At 36.6% G+C, this 20,415-nt stretch overlaps 1 non-coding gene across 1 annotated transcript; it reads left to right on the top strand.

Moving 5' to 3' along the window:
* Positions 1-12,934: 12,934 nt before the first annotated feature.
* Trnak-cuu (transfer RNA lysine (anticodon CUU)) lies at positions 12,935-13,007 on the top strand. The gene has a single exon. It is a non-coding gene; the product is annotated as a tRNA-Lys (tRNA).
* The last annotated feature ends 7,408 nt before the right edge of the window (positions 13,008-20,415 follow it).

Here is a 20,415-nt window from a genome sequence, read left to right as displayed (position 1 = left end):
GCTTATTTGTGAATATATTTAAATCAAATTCCAAACCTTCTTTTATAAGCTATCAATACTTTTTATTAAAAAACACACCTCATTACCTTCCCTGTTTTAGCAAACTTAAGCACAGTAAGCCTACTTATTGACATTACAGATATTGAAATATAAATAAATCTGGGTGTTCTAAGAATATTATCATGGTCATGATCATTATTCAATCTGCTTGAAGATTGAACCAATTCTGAAAATGTGAAACTTAACATTGCTAGAAGCAATAAAGATTTCAATATTGCAGTAATGTGATCAGTTAGCATGCTAAGTATGCAATCTTTGATTGCAGAGTTCATCTCCGCTAGATAGTGCACTTTTCGAACTCTTCTTTGACCCTGACAGATATTGGGTTCAATCTAGGTTATGATGATAATAGTGTAGAAACTATAGTGAGGGCAACTGCGCTTTATGGATATTGGTTGCTTTAAATAGTAAACTTCCAGAGCAGGTATTACTGTAGTATTCAGTATTAATATAGTTATTGTTTGTCTTACTAAAACAAATACAGGGTGTTTTTACGCAAGTCTAAATTACAAGTACTTTGAGACACTGAGTATCATTGTTTTCTTTATTGTCGTTAAGCTGATATCTATTAATGCATGGTTATCTAAGAGGTTTAGTGTTATTAAGGATTTGTTGTAAATAAGGCTTATATGGTGTTTTTGCAAGCTCACCGTTGACCCCTCCTAGAAAAGGCCTCCACTGTTCCACCCGACCGATGATTGCGTCTCTCTTGATCGTTTCACAAGCTCAAATAGAGTATGTATTGTTTCTTCTTTGTTTTCTACAGATCCGGTCCCCCAATTTCTTTTTCAAATCAATAAATAGTTGATTTATAAAGTAATGGAATCACACCTTTAAACTTAATTAAAAACCTTTCTTGGTATAAAACGAATGATTTTAACGCATTCTAAAATCCAAATAGGATGATTTTTACTTGAGTTATCGTGTTAACGGACATATATAAAGTATTTGTATTTTAACGTATAATGTTTTGACCTATAGTAGAAACATTATAAAAAATCCGTTCCGAATCAAAAGTTGCCATCCTAAAGTATAGCTTATTCGCTATAAGGGAGTGGATCTATCTTTCTGTGTTTCTATGAAGTTATTCACGCTAGAACTTTTTGCCGAACGGACAAACAGATGAAAACTAGGTGAATGAAATACCTCCGTTAAGACGTCCCGGCACCTTGAATGCACCGGCTAACACCTGTGATTGTTTTTTGCCCGATGTGGAGTGGGAAGACGATGTGGGGGCCGTTCCCAGATTTTAGGGGATGGAAGGAAGTGGAGAAGGGCTGCAGTGCTAACAAGGTATCCCGTCAGGTGGATGTGTTGTAGTGTGGTGTGTGAATAGTGTGTGTAAATATTTCTGGGTATAAAAGTGGTCCCTTTGATGTATAAAATTGATGGATAGTGATTCAACGTCATTATGTAAGTATAGTTTATGTTTCTCAATAAAATATCAAAATTCTATTTGATTTAATTCGGAGTAAAATGTGTATATTTACAAAAGCTGGTTTATACGTAGAATGACTCATATTTTGAGTTTAAATATTTAGATTAGTGAAAGTGCCAGTATTATTTTTAATTGAGTTAGAATAATTAATTGTATAGGTTTTAGTGAAGAGTTTTTCATACAGAGTAGGTCATTCTCTCTCCAGGGATGATATCTTTCATTATAATTAGTTAACCTACAGGATTTTGGGTTGCAAACCTCAGTTTCTCGAAATGTAGGCTTAAATTTGTACGTTTAAAGTTAGGCTTAAACCCAGAACCGATATCCCTGTTTGACCAGTAGACCAGCCGAGTCCTGTAATTGACTTGATTTTACTTTGATCTTAAATAAGATTAGTCTGATTTTGTTACGTGAATTCCCAAAGTTAGAGTTTTATTGAAAGTCCTGTGTTTGTTTTTCCACCACCAAACGGGCAAATATCGAACTTAAACTTTATGTATAACCACACGGTAGCCAATGGTGTAGGTGTGTAACGACGAAACGAGTTCATGTTGGTATCTTTGTTTTCTTCACCTCATTGCCGATCAGCTGATATGCGATGTTGTATCCATGAGATTTAGTGTTATTTGGAATGTATTTAATAGACTCAACATTGTGTTATCGCAAGCTACAATAGGCTTTTAAACTGTAGTATTGCAGAAGAATATGTGAATAGTAACTCGTTGATTTAATGCCAAGAAAAAAGTTTCCAGCTGTGATTGGAGTACCTGATACATAAACTATTTATTGAGTTGAGAAAAATTTAAGAAACCGGATCTGCATAAAAATAAATATACATACCGTACCAATACAACATACTCAATTTGAACTTGTGAAACACCATGTTGTGAATTATTCCAATAAATTCCTGATAACACTAATTCTCAAAGAAAACCGTGTCGTAACACTTCGGTCCAAGTAACACTTCGGCCCAGTAACATTTCGGCCCGAAACCCTCAGATGTGGCCTACGGTCCAACTCTCTACCTGCCCACTAGTAACACTTCGTCCCAAAAAAATATTTGACAGGTTAGGTTAGGTTAGGTTAGGTTAGGTTAGATTAGGTTAGGTAAGATTCCACCGATTCTCCGTCATGTGAGGTCAGAGGATGCAAGGGGTGACGGTTGGGCGACATTCCACCAGAGGGTGGTTGCAAAGTATACAGGTCATGTACCTCTTACTACCTGAACTGCGTTCCTCAACCCTTGTCAATTTTTCGTCGGGCCGAAATGTTACTCCATTAGCTTATTTAATCATCTGTAAAAGCGAGTGGGACGAAGTGATACTGTTTTTCTAAGAAATTTGAGTTTGGCCGAAATGTTACTGGGCCGAAGTGTTACTACATCAAAGAAAACTATGCAAATACATATCAGCTGATAGGTAATAAAGTGAAGAATACAGGGATACCAACATTTAAGCTTAGAAAGTGTCTCACAGTATTTCAAATTTGTGCAGCGTTTTAACACACCCTGTATTAGACATGCTTTTACCCCAAATACCCTAGTTGTCGATGTTGCTAAACAAAATAGTCCTTGATTACGATTACCACTGCATAAAAACTCTTCCGCAGTCAGAGTTGGTCCCGACGTCAACCAGATTAGTTAACTTGATTTCGTAAAGTTAAAGTAGTTCCGGAGCAAAAACTACTTACAACTTTGCTTGTGAATTCGTTACGGGAGTCCCGCAGTCTCGGAGGATCAAAAGATTTGTTTTACAGGCTTGTTGACGACCACGAGTTCGAATTTGGAGCTAGTTGCTGGGCTGCGTCCAAACATAGTAATCCCCTTTGAACGGTGTAATTCAAACGTACAGATTGTGTTGAGGATCATCGCGAAAGTGTGTGGTTTGAATTTGTTTCGTGTATAAATATCTTGTAAATTTAATCTCGCACAATTTTACTTTGGTACTCTCAGACAACGAATGCATAGGAAACAAACTCTTTTACAGATTTACTATCTTTATGGATTTGCTGAGGAAAATTTTTATGTTGAGTCCGGTTCATGGTATGTTGTTAACTGGTCCCTGGTTTCTTCACATATTATTTTACTGTTTCAACTGTTTGAGTAACACGATGTAATTATAGTCAATAGTTCGTCCTATAGTTGTATAACCAAATAGTGGCACAAACACTCTGAAATAAGAGCAAACACATTGTTTCGATGCAAGCGTGTGAAGATGCTTTAGATGTTATATAAATTGTATACCATTCAAAGTCAATAGCACAACTGAGTAAAATCACATGTGACTGAGATGTGATTTTTCTTCGATTGTGTATTAAATCATGATCGCTTCTAATGGGTTTGATCGAAACGAGATTGTTTCGTTACCGGATGTCATTTGTCCGGTAAAAAAATTGTCATCATAAAAAAATGATTGGCAAAAAATTGCTAAAATATACCCCCAGACAACTTTTAGCTAACAAGGAGTTGACATTGTGTGTTTCGATTCAATGGATCATACAAAATATAGTTTTAACACTAACAATATTACATTATAATTCAACTAATTCATGTTCCCACATTCAATTTTGTACCTTAATATTTGAGTCCCAATGTTCTTACATTTTACAAACCATGTTAAGACACAGACGATAATTCTCTACACAGGCAATACAACAGCGATGGCCCGAGTCCAGCTGGCCTCAGGCCATTCGTTTACAATGGGTTCTAAGGGGAGTATTTCATTTGGTCCAAAATCGTTTGGTCCACAAGTTGTAAAACAGTTCGTTTGGTCCAAAATCGTTTGGTCCACAAGTTTTAAAACAGTTCGTTTGGTCCAAAATCGTTTTATGATCCAGTTGGGGAGTATTTCATTTGGTCCAAAATCGTTTGGTCCACAAGTTGTAAAACAGTTCGTTTGGTCCAAAATCGTTTGGTCCACAAGTTTTAAAACAGTTCGTTTGGTCCAAAATCGTTTGGTCCACAAGTTTTAAAACAGTTCGTTTGGTCCAAAATCGTTTGGTCCAAAAGTACAGGCAAAACCAGAATTACAATTGTGTATTGTGGAGTAAACTTATGAAATAGACTGTACGTTTCACTGTGGACCATTCGATCGGGTCGTTCTATTCAACACTCTATTACGAGTTCGTTTGGTCCAAAAGTATGAACTATTGCGTCCCTCACATAGAAGGCGTTCAAATAATCGCCGTCACGTCGTCAACCCAACCGCCTGCCTTCCGAGGCCTATTATTTGTTGTTTTGTGATATGTTTCTAAATAATATATATGTTTGCATTTCTAAACACGTACATATACATATATTTATTTATATATAATGTGTTTGTGTAATGTTTACTTTTTATCCCCAGTCAATCTTAAAACAACGCGTTTTAATTCCCTAGATTTGTGGATAAATATTGACTTTGCTTTGAGTTTGCATTTAATGTTAAACAGATGGTTTATTTTTTAATCTTACTAATATTATAAATCTAAAAGTTTGTGAGTTTGTGTGTGTGTTTGTGTGTGTGTGTGTTGCTCAATCACGCATAAACTACTGGACGGATTGGGCTTAAATTTGGCATGATAATAGCTCACATTCCCGATTAATATTAAAGCATATTATTATCCCAAAAATCCTTTCGGGCTCCGCCCCAGTGGCTCTACTGGCTCAGATGCTACTGCAAACCATCTGTCAAGATATAGGTACTACTGTAATTTAAGGTTTCTGTGTTTGGATGTTATTAGACACGATAAGAACACAATGAGCTTCTTCTGCAGATGAACAATCTGTTGGTTACGAGAAATATAAGCCGAATTAATAAATGCCACAATTCAAGCGCATTAAATTGACTTTGGTCTGAGAAACTGTTTATAGTATGGAGTTTGGGCCTTTTTGATGTCACCATCTGGGTAAGTAACTTTGAGAGATCAATAATTTTTGTTGCTGAGTAGCGCCAGTAAACATGCGCATCACTTCTTTAGTTGAATAACATTCACTGACTCCATTGTATATTCTTTCACTAAGCTGAATGAATGCATCAAAGTAAACTCTCTAAAAGTATGTAATAAACTGGAATTTAGGATTAATAACTTTCTATAACTTATCATGCATTTATTCATAAAATTATTAAAAATTTTATCCAGTTACTGAAAACCACTATTATTATAAAAAAAATATGGGCAACGTGCCTGAATGTTTGTCTCAGACAATTACGCATATCACAAAGAGTAGACCTATAATTGATGTACCTTAATGATATGTCTATGATAAATAAAAGTAGCCTATTTAACATTCATTTTCATAGACTGTAAAAGCCTTCTGCACTTTTATTATTCTGTATCGTATTACATAGCCTAATGGGAAATTGTCCAATGATTAAATACACATGTATAACAATAATCTCGTGATGATCTGTCAGTATTGAATAATAAGACAAAATATCGGCAAAAGTAGTCAAAAAGGCAGACACCAACCAGTACAATAGATGTAACATAATGCAATAAGAAATGATTGAAAGAGTTACTGTAATATTAAGATTATATAACTGTTCGTAATGGAACGTTATATTGCTAAACATGACATTATACAGAAGAACATCAATTTTAAAAAAAGAAAATAAGATCCTTATATATAATTCTGTAAGACAAAATTTTTACCAGGAAATTGTGGACGTCCAGAAAATACGAGTAGGCTAATTAATGTAATTTTCATGTTCTATTTTAACCTTTTGATTAAGAATTATAGACAACCATGATCAATAGTAAACACTCCATTGTAAATAGGTACCGGTACAACAATACAAATTAAGGTGTATGATAAACATTTAAAACACGTTGGTCCACTGAACACTCTGTATATTAGAAGGTCGCCAAATGTGATAAAAACTGTTAATTTATAAGATTCCCAACCGTATGATACACTATTGAGCTTTAAGTTTGTTTATGTACGCTTTAGTGGTTTGAATACAACAAAACATGGCGTCTTTAACGTTAAAAACATAGAAACTCAACATGTTTAAACCAAAAATTGTATTAATATTATTATTGTATACGACGGCGGATATTTGAACGCCTTCAATGTGAGGGACGCAATAGTTTATACTTTGGACCAAACGATTTTGGACCAAACGAACTGTTTTACAACTGTTGGACCAAACGATTTTGGACCAAATGAACGGCAATATAAACGTACAGTATATTTCATAAGTTTACTCTACAATGCAACATTTTACTTCTAGTTTGGCCTGTACTTTTGGACCAAACGATTTTGGACCAAACGAACGTGTTTTTAACTGTTGGACCAAACGATTTTGGACCAAACGAACGAGTTTTTAACTGTTGGACCAAACGATTTTGGACCAAACGAACGGCAATATAAACTGTGGACCAAACGACTTTGGACCAAATGAAATTGGATAAAACGATTTTGGACCAAACGAACGAGTTTTTAACTGTTGGACCAAACGATTTTGGACCAAACGAACGGCAATATAAACTGTGGACCAAACGACTTTGGACCATTTGAAGATGATCCGTTCTAAGGCTGTGCTTATTGTTACGTCACCATACGCCGTTTTTGAACTGTCAAAGAGGTTAATTTGAACAGTGTTTTCACCTCGCTTCGCCGATTTGATGCATTGCTTTTCCACAAACGCTTTCAATGTGTTGAAAAGAACAATGGGTATGGTTGGGTGATTCTTTTTACATTTTAGAATACAAATTAGTGTTTTGTTGGTTTAAGGACCTGTGAAATTGTAAAAGAGACAATACCAAGAGATTTTAAGGTGAATCGGTCTATTTCCTTCGATTTTTCTGTTTTTATATGCGGGGATCGAGCACGCTTCTTTTGCAACAAAGTTTGAGCTGTTTATTGAAAGGGTAGCATTTCGTTTAAAAACATTCGTAACAGTAAAAAAACAACATAAACAAATAAAAAAGTTTTTTTACGTACTTCTTTGACCATTTCCAACGCTATAAACGACAGTATTCATTTATTTTATATCTATAAAATGTGCTCATTTGAAAATGAAACATCTGTTCGATCCTGATAAAAGTGAGTAATTTCTCTTGGATACCTGATGATTTATTATAAAATGTAAAATCACAGAGAAAAAAAATTCGAAGCCGAGAACTTGTAATATCCACGGAGTTTGTGTCCATACCAAACCTATACACCAGTGTGGGTCCTACTGCATCTAATTATTGCAGGAACTGCAGGAAACGATGCGCTTTTAACAAACAATTTTGTTTCGGAAAACAATTTATGCATATAAAAATTATAAGAATTAACTTTAAATGCAGTAGATTTTAGAGGACTTTCAGTTTTAGGTAGGTCCAGTGGTCGAAAACTCGACAAAAAATATGTAATGTATGACTTTTTTATTTCACCCTACACTGTAAATAGAACATGTGATTGGAATGTCATCAATTTGTTTCGATTTTCCGTTTATATTTCGTTGTAATTTCGTCACCAGCATGGCAACCCATAAGGCCCATGTACTTTTTTTTAATTTTAAATTGTTTTTCTGTCCTTATTTTTGAGCCTATTTTGATTTATAAAGGAAGCCTGCACATCTACAGGAAAATATCTTTCTATAACAGTATGCTTAGATTTTTCATGCAATGAAAACGAGCTAAAAAAGGTTTTAAAGAAACATGCTTGTCCCCTAGGATTTAAGCATTGACTTTAATTATAGTAGCAGGCAGACATCCCTTTTTACGTTAAGTTTACATACAATTTTTGCACGATTTGTAAATTGGCCCTTATGTGTAGTATCATAGACGAAAAGAATTAAATATAGACTGTCAGCCGTGCTGCGGTTACCATAGGTTCTGGAGCACACCGCAGCGAACGCCGTGTAGCTACATAGCGCGTACGCCGTAACTACATGGCGCTACCAGCGGTGTGCGCCAGAACCTATGGTAACCGCAGCACAGCTGACGGTCTATATTTAATTCTATTTGTCTATGGTAGTATGTATTACATTCTCCCTGTACTCAGTATCTTCTGTGTGTAGGACGTATAGGTTGTATTGTAGCACCGCAATATCACATCTAGAACTTCACCCTTGTAGTGTTACGTGACCTGCCGCTGTAATGGGTCACGTAGTGGTAACCGCCCTTTGGTAAACGATCTGGGATCGCTTCAGGCAGTAGGAATCATTTATCTCGTGTTTATGTCCATTCGGTTCACTATATTGGTCGTGGAGCACCATAATATCACATCTAGAACTTCTCCCTTGTAGTGTTACGTGAGCTGCTGCTGTAATGGGTCACGTAGTGGTAACTGCCCTTTGGTAAACGATCTGGGATCACTTCAGGCAGTAGGAATCATTTATCTCGTGTTTATGTCCATTCGGTTCACTATATTGGTCGTGGAGCACCATAATATCACATCTAGAACTTCTCCCTTGTAGTGTTACGTGATCTGATGCTGTAATGGGTCACGTAGTGGTAACCTCCCTTTGGTAAACGATCTGGGATCGCTTCAGGCAGTAGGAATCATTTATCTCGTGTTTATGTCCATTCGGTTCACTATATTGGACGTGGAGCACCACAATACCACATCTAGAACTTCTCCCTTGTAGTGTTACGTGATCTGCCGCTGTAATGGGTCACGTAGTGGCAACTGCCCTTTGGTAAACGATCTGGGATCGCTTCAGGCAGTAGGAATCATTTATCTCGTGTTTATGTCCATTTGGTTCACTATATTGGACGTGGAGCACCACAATACCACATCTAGAACTTCTCCCTTGTAGTGTTACGTGATCTGCCGCTGTAATGGGTCACGTAGTGGTAACTACCCTTTGGTAAACGATCTGAGATCGCTTCAGGCAGTAGGAATCATTTATCTCGTGTTTATGTCCATTTGGTTCACTATATTGGACGTGGAGCACCACAATACCACATCTAGAACTTCTCCCTTGTAGTGTTACGTGATCTGCCGCTGTAATGGGTCACGTAGTGGCAACTGCCCTTTGGTAAACGATCTGGGATCACTTCAGGCAGTAGGAATCATTTATCTCGTGCTTATGTCCATTCGGTTCACTATATTGGACGTGGAGCACCACAATACCACATCTAGAACTTCTCCCTTGTAGTGTTACGTGATCTGCCGCTGTAATGGGTCACGTAGTGGTAACTACCCTTTGGTAAACGATCTGGGATCACTTCAGGCAGTAGGAATCATTTATCTCGTGTTTATGTCCATTTGGTTCACTATATTGGACGTGGAGCACCACAATACCACATCTAGAACTTCTCCCTTGTAGTGTTACGTGATCTGCCGCTGTAATGGGTCACGTAGTGGCAACTGCCCTTTGGTAAACGATCTGGGATGACTTCAGGCAGTAGGAATCATTTATCTCGTGCTTATGTCCATTCGGTTCACTATATTGGTCGTGGAGCACCATAATATCACATCTAGAACTTCTCCCTTGTAGTGTTACGTGATCTGATGCTGTAATGGGTCACGTAGTGGTAACCTCCCTTTGGTAAACGATCTGGGATCGCTTCAGGCAGTAGGAATCATTTATCTCGTGTTTATGTCCATTCGGTTCACTATATTGGACGTGGAGCACCACAATACCACATCTAGAACTTCTCCCTTGTAGTGTTACGTGATCTGCCGCTGTAATGGGTCACGTAGTGGCAACTGCCCTTTGGTAAACGATCTGGGATCGCTTCAGGCAGTAGGAATCATTTATCTCGTGTTTATGTCCATTTGGTTCACTATATTGGACGTGGAGCACCACAATACCACATCTAGAACTTCTCCCTTGTAGTGTTACGTGATCTGCCGCTGTAATGGGTCACGTAGTGGTAACTACCCTTTGGTAAACGATCTGAGATCGCTTCAGGCAGTAGGAATCATTTATCTCGTGTTTATGTCCATTTGGTTCACTATATTGGACGTGGAGCACCACAATACCACATCTAGAACTTCTCCCTTGTAGTGTTACGTGATCTGCCGCTGTAATGGGTCACGTAGTGGCAACTGCCCTTTGGTAAACGATCTGGGATCACTTCATGCAGTAGGAATCATTTATCTCGTGCTTATGTCCATTCGGTTCACTATATTGGACGTGGAGCACCACAATACCACATCTAGAACTTCTCCCTTGTAGTGTTACGTGATCTGCCGCTGTAATGGGTCACGTAGTGGTAACTACCCTTTGGTAAACGATCTGGGATCACTTCAGGCAGTAGGAATCATTTATCTCGTGTTTATGTCCATTTGGTTCACTATATTGGACGTGGAGCACCACAATACCACATCTAGAACTTCTCCCTTGTAGTGTTACGTGATCTGCTGCTGTAATGGGTCACGTAGTGGTAACTGCCCTTTGGTAAACGATCTGGGATCACTTCATGCAGTAGGAATCATTTATCTCGTGTTTATGTCCATTCGGTTCACTATATTGGACGTAGCACCACAATACCACATCTAAAACTTCCCTCTTGTAGTTTACGTGATCTGCCGCTGTAATGGGCCACGTAGTGGTAACTGCCCTTTGGTAAACGATATGGAATCGCTTCAGGCAGTAGGAATCATTTATCTCGTGTTTATGTCCATTCGGTACACTATATTGGACGTGGAGATGGTTTCGTTTACCATCAAGTGAAGTGATACAGTATTTTGAACTAGCAATAGCTTTGATAGAGCATATTAAGTAACGTTGTAATCTAAAATGTTGGTTTTTGTATATAAGGTTGCTTATGAAAATGCTTGGTCGTTTAAAGCATTCGGTTTGGTTTCTTCTATTAGGAATTTGCAATACGGGTCCTACAGCATCGGGCTTTGGCTCCGAGGTCCCGGGTGCAAAGTTCGCTAATTCACCCCAAAACGTTAAGTTCTATATGTAATTTGTAGTTGGTTCTGCTCAAAATATTTAGTTTTTTGTTTTTACGGCAATAAAATTTCTTATCGAAAAATCCTACACATACTTAAGTTTTACTCCACACACTTTCTTATATGTTGAGGGTGGTACCAATACAACCCTACCACAACATACCCAATTTGATACCAGTTTAAAATTTAAGTTAGGTACTGTCATTGATTGTTTTCGAGTGGTGTTCTTTTAAACGAGGTTTATAAATCTTTTTGTAATAGGACTAATATTCTTAGAGGTTATAAACAACAACAAAGTGTTTCAATCTCACTGTGTTGGGGAGCGAGATCGTCTAGTGTAGAGCGTGGGACTGGTCCCTGAGGTCTCGGGTTCAAATCCTAACAATCACCAATTGATATTATGTAAGTGATTCCGCGACGCTCTAGACTCCACTGTAGACCTAGCCTAAAGTTGTGTGGAAAACTATTCCGGACGCTGTTACATTAGTAATATTTCACCAACATGCGCACATAAAAACAAACTTCATATTTTACACTTAGAGAAAATTTACACCTATATTCATTGTCAATGCTTCAACTCCATAACAATACTTGCTTGCTTAACCGCACTGTATCAATAGCCAATGACAAAGCAGCTGTAAATTCTTACACAGTCATGCAAATGTCTAGGACGCGCCGCTCCTAGCTCAAAGCTACACCTTTGTCACGTTCATCGCTTTGAACACGAGGTTCGTTGTGAACATTGAACTGTGAACATTCACTGTGAACTTGAGTCTATTCGCTTGCAGATGTCCCTACTGTGAGATCACCTGCGTTGTGTTATTCGACCATTGTGATACGGTTAACATTCGATTCTTGTTGTAGTGTGACTGTAGTCTTGTGATGAAGGACTGTGCAAATATGGAAACAATATTTTTGAACAATTTAAATTTTAAGAAAGAAAACTGAGTTTTTAAACCAATTGGATAAAATCAAATTTAGAAGTAACGGAATTCCCCAGCTGCTGCAGTAACAGTTTTTTTATTCCCCCAAGAACCATTGATATGAGCTTACAGTGACGATTTAACATAAACAATCCTTTTTTAAGCCTTACAAAATGATTTGGGAAAAATGAAAAATAACGGGGGGAGGGACAATTTATACCCCGCAAAACCCTGTTCCTGTAGTCTAATCATTCTGGTTCGCGAACTCATTCGAAAGGGTTATGAGAGCAACAGTAATATCTTATTCCCTATATGGAAAATGCACTTATAAACCTAAGTATAAACCTCTTTTAAATTAAATCCCTTTGCTATTAGTTGAAAAAAGGTGTTAGTCGGTATTTCTAATCAGTTTCTTGTTGTTTTATGAAAGAAAATTGTCAATATTAGCTCGCTCCAAGTAATCCGAACTTGGAATATACGATCATATTTTATATACTGAAATATGAAAATTCAACTAGCAGTATCCAAAGTCAAGGATTTTATAGCGTGTCACTTTAGTAGTCGCGACTATCGATTTATTGCACAAGATATATCGATGGTTGTGATATATCTGGTCTGATCAGTAATTTCTTGCCCAGTTCAACAGTCCACTGGGTCAGTTAGGAGAAAGCATCACCTCGAGAATAAGCCCGGCTAGCTCAGTCGGTAGAGCATGAGACTCTTAATCTCAGGGTCGTGGGTTCGAGCCCCACGTTGGGCGCATAACTTTTGTCTGCTGCTTATACAAAATTGTGTTGTGTGGGGTAGCAAATTAGAACGTAATTTTTTCGTCCATTTGACGTTAGTCCAGAATTTTTGGTATTAAGTAGATTTAAATGTTTTTCTTCTTTTCGAAGAGTTAAGGATTTTTTAAAATCAATCATAAACCTAAATTACCTTAACATAACATTTAAAAACCTTAAGTGTAACCAGTACTACGTATATGACTAGTACGTAATTGAATTGGTTTATTAAAATTAACTAATTAAATACTAAAAGTGCTTTATATCGATTACTTAATAAACCGGGTTTTGATTTTTTAGAAATACTGTAGAACGAATACAAACTTAAAAATTAGAAACTTAATCCATACAAATTTAAATTTATATGTAGGCCCTACTCATGACAAACTGTGCTAATTTGTATTTTTCTACAAATAAATTTAATAGATTTCAGGACATATGTAAAACAATTGTTAAACTAATACCGCTCTAATACACTAACATAATTTTATGTTTTAACACATCTTACAAAGTATTTTGACTCTGATAGTTATGTATGCAAACGCTATTTAAAAGCAGTATGTGAAAAATCAGATTAGTAATATTATTCTTTTTTTACTAGTACAACAAAATATAAGAATGACACTAAATTTATTCCTAATAGTTGAAAGAATTATTACATTTTCGTCGTAAACCAACATATTGTAATTATTTTTTGCGCCAAAATCTTTTTATTCTTATTCGTCATATATTGTTTTAGTTTTCACCCGCTATTTATAGTACTTTTACAAGTCTATGCGTGACTCATGAAACTGTTCACACTTTTACTTTATTGTGTCACTAGCATTTTTATCTTACTCACCCTTATTTCTAAGGGTTGATATAATCCTCTCAGTCCTTTCATAAGGCAGACTGTTACACCCCCTGGTGGGCGCAATTGATGGTTCCAAACCTAAGTCTCTTCAGCACAGCAGGGGGTAGGATATCGAAATAAGGGTCTTTGCTCCCTGACTTTGGCAAGGGTGGAATCATATAAAGAGATATGTCCATCTTTTGACAAGAGTAGAGTCGTTGAATAAAGACACAACGTCTACTCTGTGTCTTGGTAAAGCAAGTAAGAGTAAGAATTGTGTGAGATGAAGTTAGGTACCCTAATGGTTTTTATATTTTTTTGTTTTGCAGATCCTTGGGAATATTCAAAGATTTCCCATAGGAATAGTTTAAAATAGTCGATCTTTTGTTGAATAATTACTACTCGAAATCCAAAAGAGAGACGAGAATCTGGGCCATTAAAGAAAGCCTTTCCCCTGCTACCTATGCGGTCGGTCAACTTTGGTTAAAACATGCATGTTTTTAAATGTATCAATGTTTATGTTTGTACATTTTAGTAATTAATTTGTTCATGCTGTACTGTGTTTTACCTTTTGGCGCTTTTTACAACTGATTAACTCTGCAAGCACCTGAAGCTCATGATGGTTTTTAACACCTAAACATGTCCTAATTTAACCAAATTTGTTGAGCTGTGACGAGATTACGTAAGTAACTTGATCTTACATGTTAGATATGCCTAAAATGGCGTACAATAAAATATTAAATTCTTAGAAATAAGACGTTACAACACAAAAACACAATTAACAAACTATAATTCTGGCAAACTTATTGAACGAGAAAGTAAACGCTTTATTTTACAACCTCTCCCATCCAACGCCATCAGATACATACAGACATTGCAACGCTGTTAATATGGAACAGGTCTTAACGTTAACGACCAACTAAACCGTTCATGTTGCTTATCAACAAACTACTGACTGGATGTAACACATTGGAATAGTTTGTGTTCTTGTTGTAAACTGTGATATTTTACGTTCTCTTATCTAACAGATACATTCAGACATTGCGACGCTGTTAATATGGAACAGGTCTTAACGTTAACGACCAACTAAACCGTTCATGTTGCTTATCAACAGACTGCTGAGTGATGTAACATTGGAATAGTTTGTGTTCTTGTTGTAAACTGTGATATTTTACGTTCTCTTATCTAACAGATACATTCAGACATTGCGACGCTGTTAATATGGAACAGGTCTTAACGTTAACGACCAACTAAACCGTTCATGTTGCTTATCAACAGACTGCTGAGTGATGTAACATTGGAATAGTTTGTGTTCTTGTTGTAAACTGTGATATTTTACAATCTCTTATCCAACAGATACATTCAGACATTGCGACGCTGTTAATATGGAACAGGTCTTAACGTTAACGACCAACTAAACCGTTCATGTTGCTTATCAACAGACTGCTGAGTGATGTAACATTGGAATAGTTTGTGTTCTTGTTGTAAACTGTGATATTTTACGTTCTCTTATCTAACAGTTACATTCAGACATTGCGACGCTGTTAATATGGAACAGGTCTTAACGTTAACGACCAACTAAACCGTTCATGTTGCTTATCAACAGACTGCTGAGTGATTTAACATTGGAATAGTTTGTGTTCTTGTTGTAAACTGTGATATTTTACGTTCTCTTATCTAACAGTTACATTCAGACATTGCGACGCTGTTAATATGGAACAGGTCTTAACGTTAACGACCAACTAAACCGTTCATGTTGCTTATCAACAGACTGCTGAGTGATGTAACATTGGAATAGTTTGTGTTCTTGTTGTAAACTGTGATATTTTACAATCTCTTATCCAACAGTTACATTCAGACATTGCGACGCTGTTAATATGGAACAGGTCTTAACGTTAACGACCAACTAAACCGTTCATGTTGCTTATCAACAGACTGCTGAGTGATGTAACATTGGAATAGTTTGTGTTCTTGTTGTAAACTGTGATATTTTACAATCTCTTATCCAACAGATACATTCAGACATTGCGACGCTGTTAATATGGAACAGGTCTTAACGTTAACGACCAACTAAACCGTTCATGTTGCTTATCAACAGACTGCTGAGTGATGTAACATTGGAATAGTTTGTGTTCTTGTTGTAAACTGTGATATTTTACGTTCTCTTATCTAACAGTTACATTCAGACATTGCGACGCTGTTAATATGGAACAGGTCTTAACGTTAACGACCAACTAAACCGTTCATGTTGCTTATCAACAGACTGCTGAGTGATGTAACATTGGAATAGTTTGTGTTCTTGTTGTAAACTGTGATATTTTACAATCTCTTATCCAACAGATACATTCAGACATTGCGACGCTGTTAATATGGAACAGGTCTTAACGTTAACGACCAACTAAACCGTTCATGTTGCTTATCAACAGACTGCTGAGTGATGTAACATTGGAATAGTTTGTGTTCTTGTTGTAAACTGTGATATTTTACGTTCTCTTATCTAACAGTTACATTCAGACATTGCGACGCTGTTAATATGGAACAGGTCTTAACGTTAACGACCAACTAAACCGTTCATGTTGCTTATCAACAGACTGCTGAGTGATGTAACATTGGAATAGTTTGTGTTCTTGTTGTAAACTGTGATATTTTACAATCTCTTATCCAACAGTTACATTCAGACATTGCGACGCTGTTAATATGGAACAGGTCTTAACGTTAACGACCAACTAAACCGTTCATGTTGCTTATCAACAGACTGCTGAGTGATGTAACATTGGAATAGTTTGTGTTCTTGTTGTAAACTGTGATATTTTACGATCTCTTATCCAACAGATACATTCAGACATTGCAACGCTGTTAATATGGAACAGGTCTTAACGTTAACGACCAACTAAACCGTTCATGTTGCTTATCAACAAACTACTGACTGGATGTAACACATTGGAATAGTTTGTGTTCTTGTTGTAAACTGTGATATTTTACGTTCTCTTATCTAACAGATGCATTAAGACATTGCGACGCTGTTAATATAGAACAGGTCTTAACGTTAACGACCAACTAAACCGTTCATGTTGCTTATCAACAGACTGCTGAGTGATGTAACATTGGAATAGTTTGTGTTCTTGTTGTAAACTGTGATATTTTACGTTCTCTTATCTAACAGTTACATTCAGACATTGCGAAGCTGTTAATATGGAACAGGTCTTAACGTTAACGACCAACTAAACCGTTCATGTTGCTTATCAACAAACTACTGACTGGATGTAACACATTGGAATAGTTTGTGTTCTTGTTGTAAACTGTGATATTTTACGTTCTCTTATCTAACAGATGCATTAAGACATTGCGACGCTGTTAATATGGAACAGGTCTTAACGTTAACGACCAACTAAACCGTTCATGTTGCTTATCAACAGACTGCTGAGTGATGTAACATTGGAATAGTTTGTGTTCTTGTTGTAAACTGTGATATTTTACAATCTCTTATCCAACAGATACATTCAGACATTGCGACGCTGTTAATATGGAACAGGTCTTAACGTTAACGACCAACTAAACCGTTCATGTTGCTTATCAACAGACTGCTGAGTGATGTAACATTGGAATAGTTTGTGTTCTTGTTGTAAACTGTGATATTTTACGTTCTCTTATCTAACAGATACATTCAGACATTGCGACGCTGTTAATATGGAACAGGTCTTAACGTTAACGACCACCTAAACCGTTCATGTTGCTTATCAACAAACTACTGACTGGATGTAACATTGGAATAGTTTGTGTTCTTGTTGTAAACTGTGATATTTTACGTTCTCTTATCTAACAGATACATTCAGACATTGCGACGCTGTTAATATGGAACAGGTCTTAACGTTAACGACCAACTAAACCGTTCATGTTGCTTATCAACAAACTACTGACTGGATGTAACACATTGGAATAGTTTGTGTTCTTGTTGTAAACTGTGATATTTTACGTTCTCTTATCTAACAGATACATTCAGACATTGCGACGCTGTTAATATGGAACAGGTCTTAACGTTAACGACCAACTAAACCGTTCATGTTGCTTATCAACAAACTGCTGACTGATGTAACATTGGAATAGTTTGTGTTCTTGTTGTAAACTGTGATATTTTACGATCTCTTATCCAACAGATACATTCAGACATTGCAACGCTGTTAATATGGAACAGGTCTTAACGTTAACGACCAACTAAACCGTTCATGTTGCTTATCAACAAACTGCTGACTGATGTAACATTGGAATAGTTTGTGTTCTTGTTGTAAACTGTGATATTTTAAGATCTCGTATCCAACAGTTACATTCAGACATTACGACGCTGTTAATATGGAACAGGTCTTAACGTTACCGACCAACTAAACCGTTCATGTTGCTTATCAACAAACTGCTGACTGATGTAACATTGGAATAGTTTGTGTTCTTGTTGTAAACTGTGATATTTTACGATCTCTTATCTAACAGATACATTCAGACATTGCGACGCTGTTAATATGGAACAGGTCTTAACGTTAACGACCACCTAAACCGTTCATGTTGCTTATCAACAAACTGCTGACTGATGTAACTGATTGGAATAGTTTGTGTTCTTGTTGTAAACTGTGATATTTTACGATCTCTTATCCAACAGATACATTCAGACATTGCAACGCTGTTAATATGGAACAGGTCTTAACGTTAACGACCAACTAAACCGTTCATGTTGCTTATCAACAAACTGCTGACTGATGTAACATTGGAATAGTTTGTGTTCTTGATGTAAACTGTGATATTTTAAGATCTCGTATCCAACAGTTACATTCAGACATTACGACGCTGTTAATATGGAACAGGTCTTAACGTTAACGACCAACTAAACCGTTCATGTTGCTTATCAACAAACTGCTGACTGATGTAACATTGGAATAGTTTGTGTTCTTGTTTTAAACTGTGATATTTTACGATCTCTTATCCAACAGATACATTCAGACATTGCAACGCTGTTAATATGGAACAGGTCTTAACGTTAACGACCAACTAAACCGTTCATGTTGCTTATCAACAAACTGGTGACTGGATGTAACTCATTGGAATAGTTTGTGTTCTTGTTGTAAACTGTGATATTTTACGATCTCTTATCTAACAGATGCATTCAGATATTGCGACGCTGTTAATATGGAACAGGTCTTAACGTTAACGACCATCTAAACCGTTCATGTTGCTTATCAACAAACTGCTGACTGATGTAACATATTGGAATAGTTTGTGTTCTTGTTGTAAACTGTGATATTTTACGATCTCTTATCTATCAGATACATTCAGACATTGCAACGCTGTTAATATGGAACAGGTCTTAACGTTAACGACCATCTAAACCGTTCATGTTGCTTATCAACAAACTGGTGACTGGATGTAACACATTGGAATAGTTTGTGTTCTTGTTGTAAACTGTGATATTTTACGATCTCTTATCTAACAGATGCATTCAGATATTGCGACGCTGTTAATATGGAACAGGTCTTAACGTTAACGACCATCTAAACCGTTCATGTAGCTTATCAACAAACTGCTGACTGATGTAACATATTGGAATAGTTTGTGTTCTTGTTGTAAACTGTGATATTTTACGATCTCTTATCTATCAGATACATTCAGACTTTGCAACGCTGTTAATATGGAACAGGTCTTAACGTTAACGACCATCTAAACCGTTCATGTTGCTTATCAACAAACTGGTGACTGGATGTAACACATTGGAATAGTTTGTGTTCTTGTTGTAAACTGTGATATTTTACGATCTCTTATCTTAACAGATGCATTCAGACATTGCAACGCTGTTAATATGGAACAGGTCTTAACGTTAAGGACCATCTAAACCGTTCATGTAGCTTATCAACAAACTGCTGACTGATGTAACATTGGAATAGTTTGTGTTCTTGTTGTAAACTGTGATATTTTACGATCTCTTATCTAACAGATACATGCAGACATTGCAACGCTGTTAATATGGAACAGGTCTTAACGTTAACGACCACCTAAACCGTTTATGTGGCTTATCAACAGACTGCTGACTGATGTAACACATTGTAATAGTTTGTGTTCTTGTTGTAAACTGTGATATTTTACGTTCTCTTATGTAACAGATACATTCAGACATTGCGACGCTGTTATTATGGAACAGGTCTTAACGTTAACGACCACCTAAACCGTTCATGTCGCTTATCAACAGACTGCTGGCTGGATGTAACACATTTGAATAGTTTGTGTTCTTGTTGTTAACTGTGATATTTTACAATCTCTTATCCAACAGATACATTCAGACATTGCAACGCTGTTAATATGGAACAGGTCTTAACGTTAAGGACCATCTAAACCGTTCATGTAGCTTATCAACAAACTGCTGACTGATGTAACATTGGAATAGTTTGTGTTCTTGTTGTTAACTGTGATATTTTACAATCTCTTATCCAACAGATACATTCAGACATTGCAACGCTGTTAATATGGAACAGGTCTTAACGTTAACGACCATCTAAACCGTTCATGTTGCTTATCAA

Source organism: Macrosteles quadrilineatus, unplaced genomic scaffold, assembly GCF_028750875.1.
Source record: "Macrosteles quadrilineatus isolate MER2022 unplaced genomic scaffold, UCM_ALF_1.0 Scaffold_4__1_contigs__length_99947679, whole genome shotgun sequence".
Classification (NCBI taxonomy): Eukaryota; Metazoa; Arthropoda; class Insecta; order Hemiptera; family Cicadellidae; genus Macrosteles; species Macrosteles quadrilineatus.
This window is presented reverse-complemented; position numbering and strand designations above follow the sequence as displayed.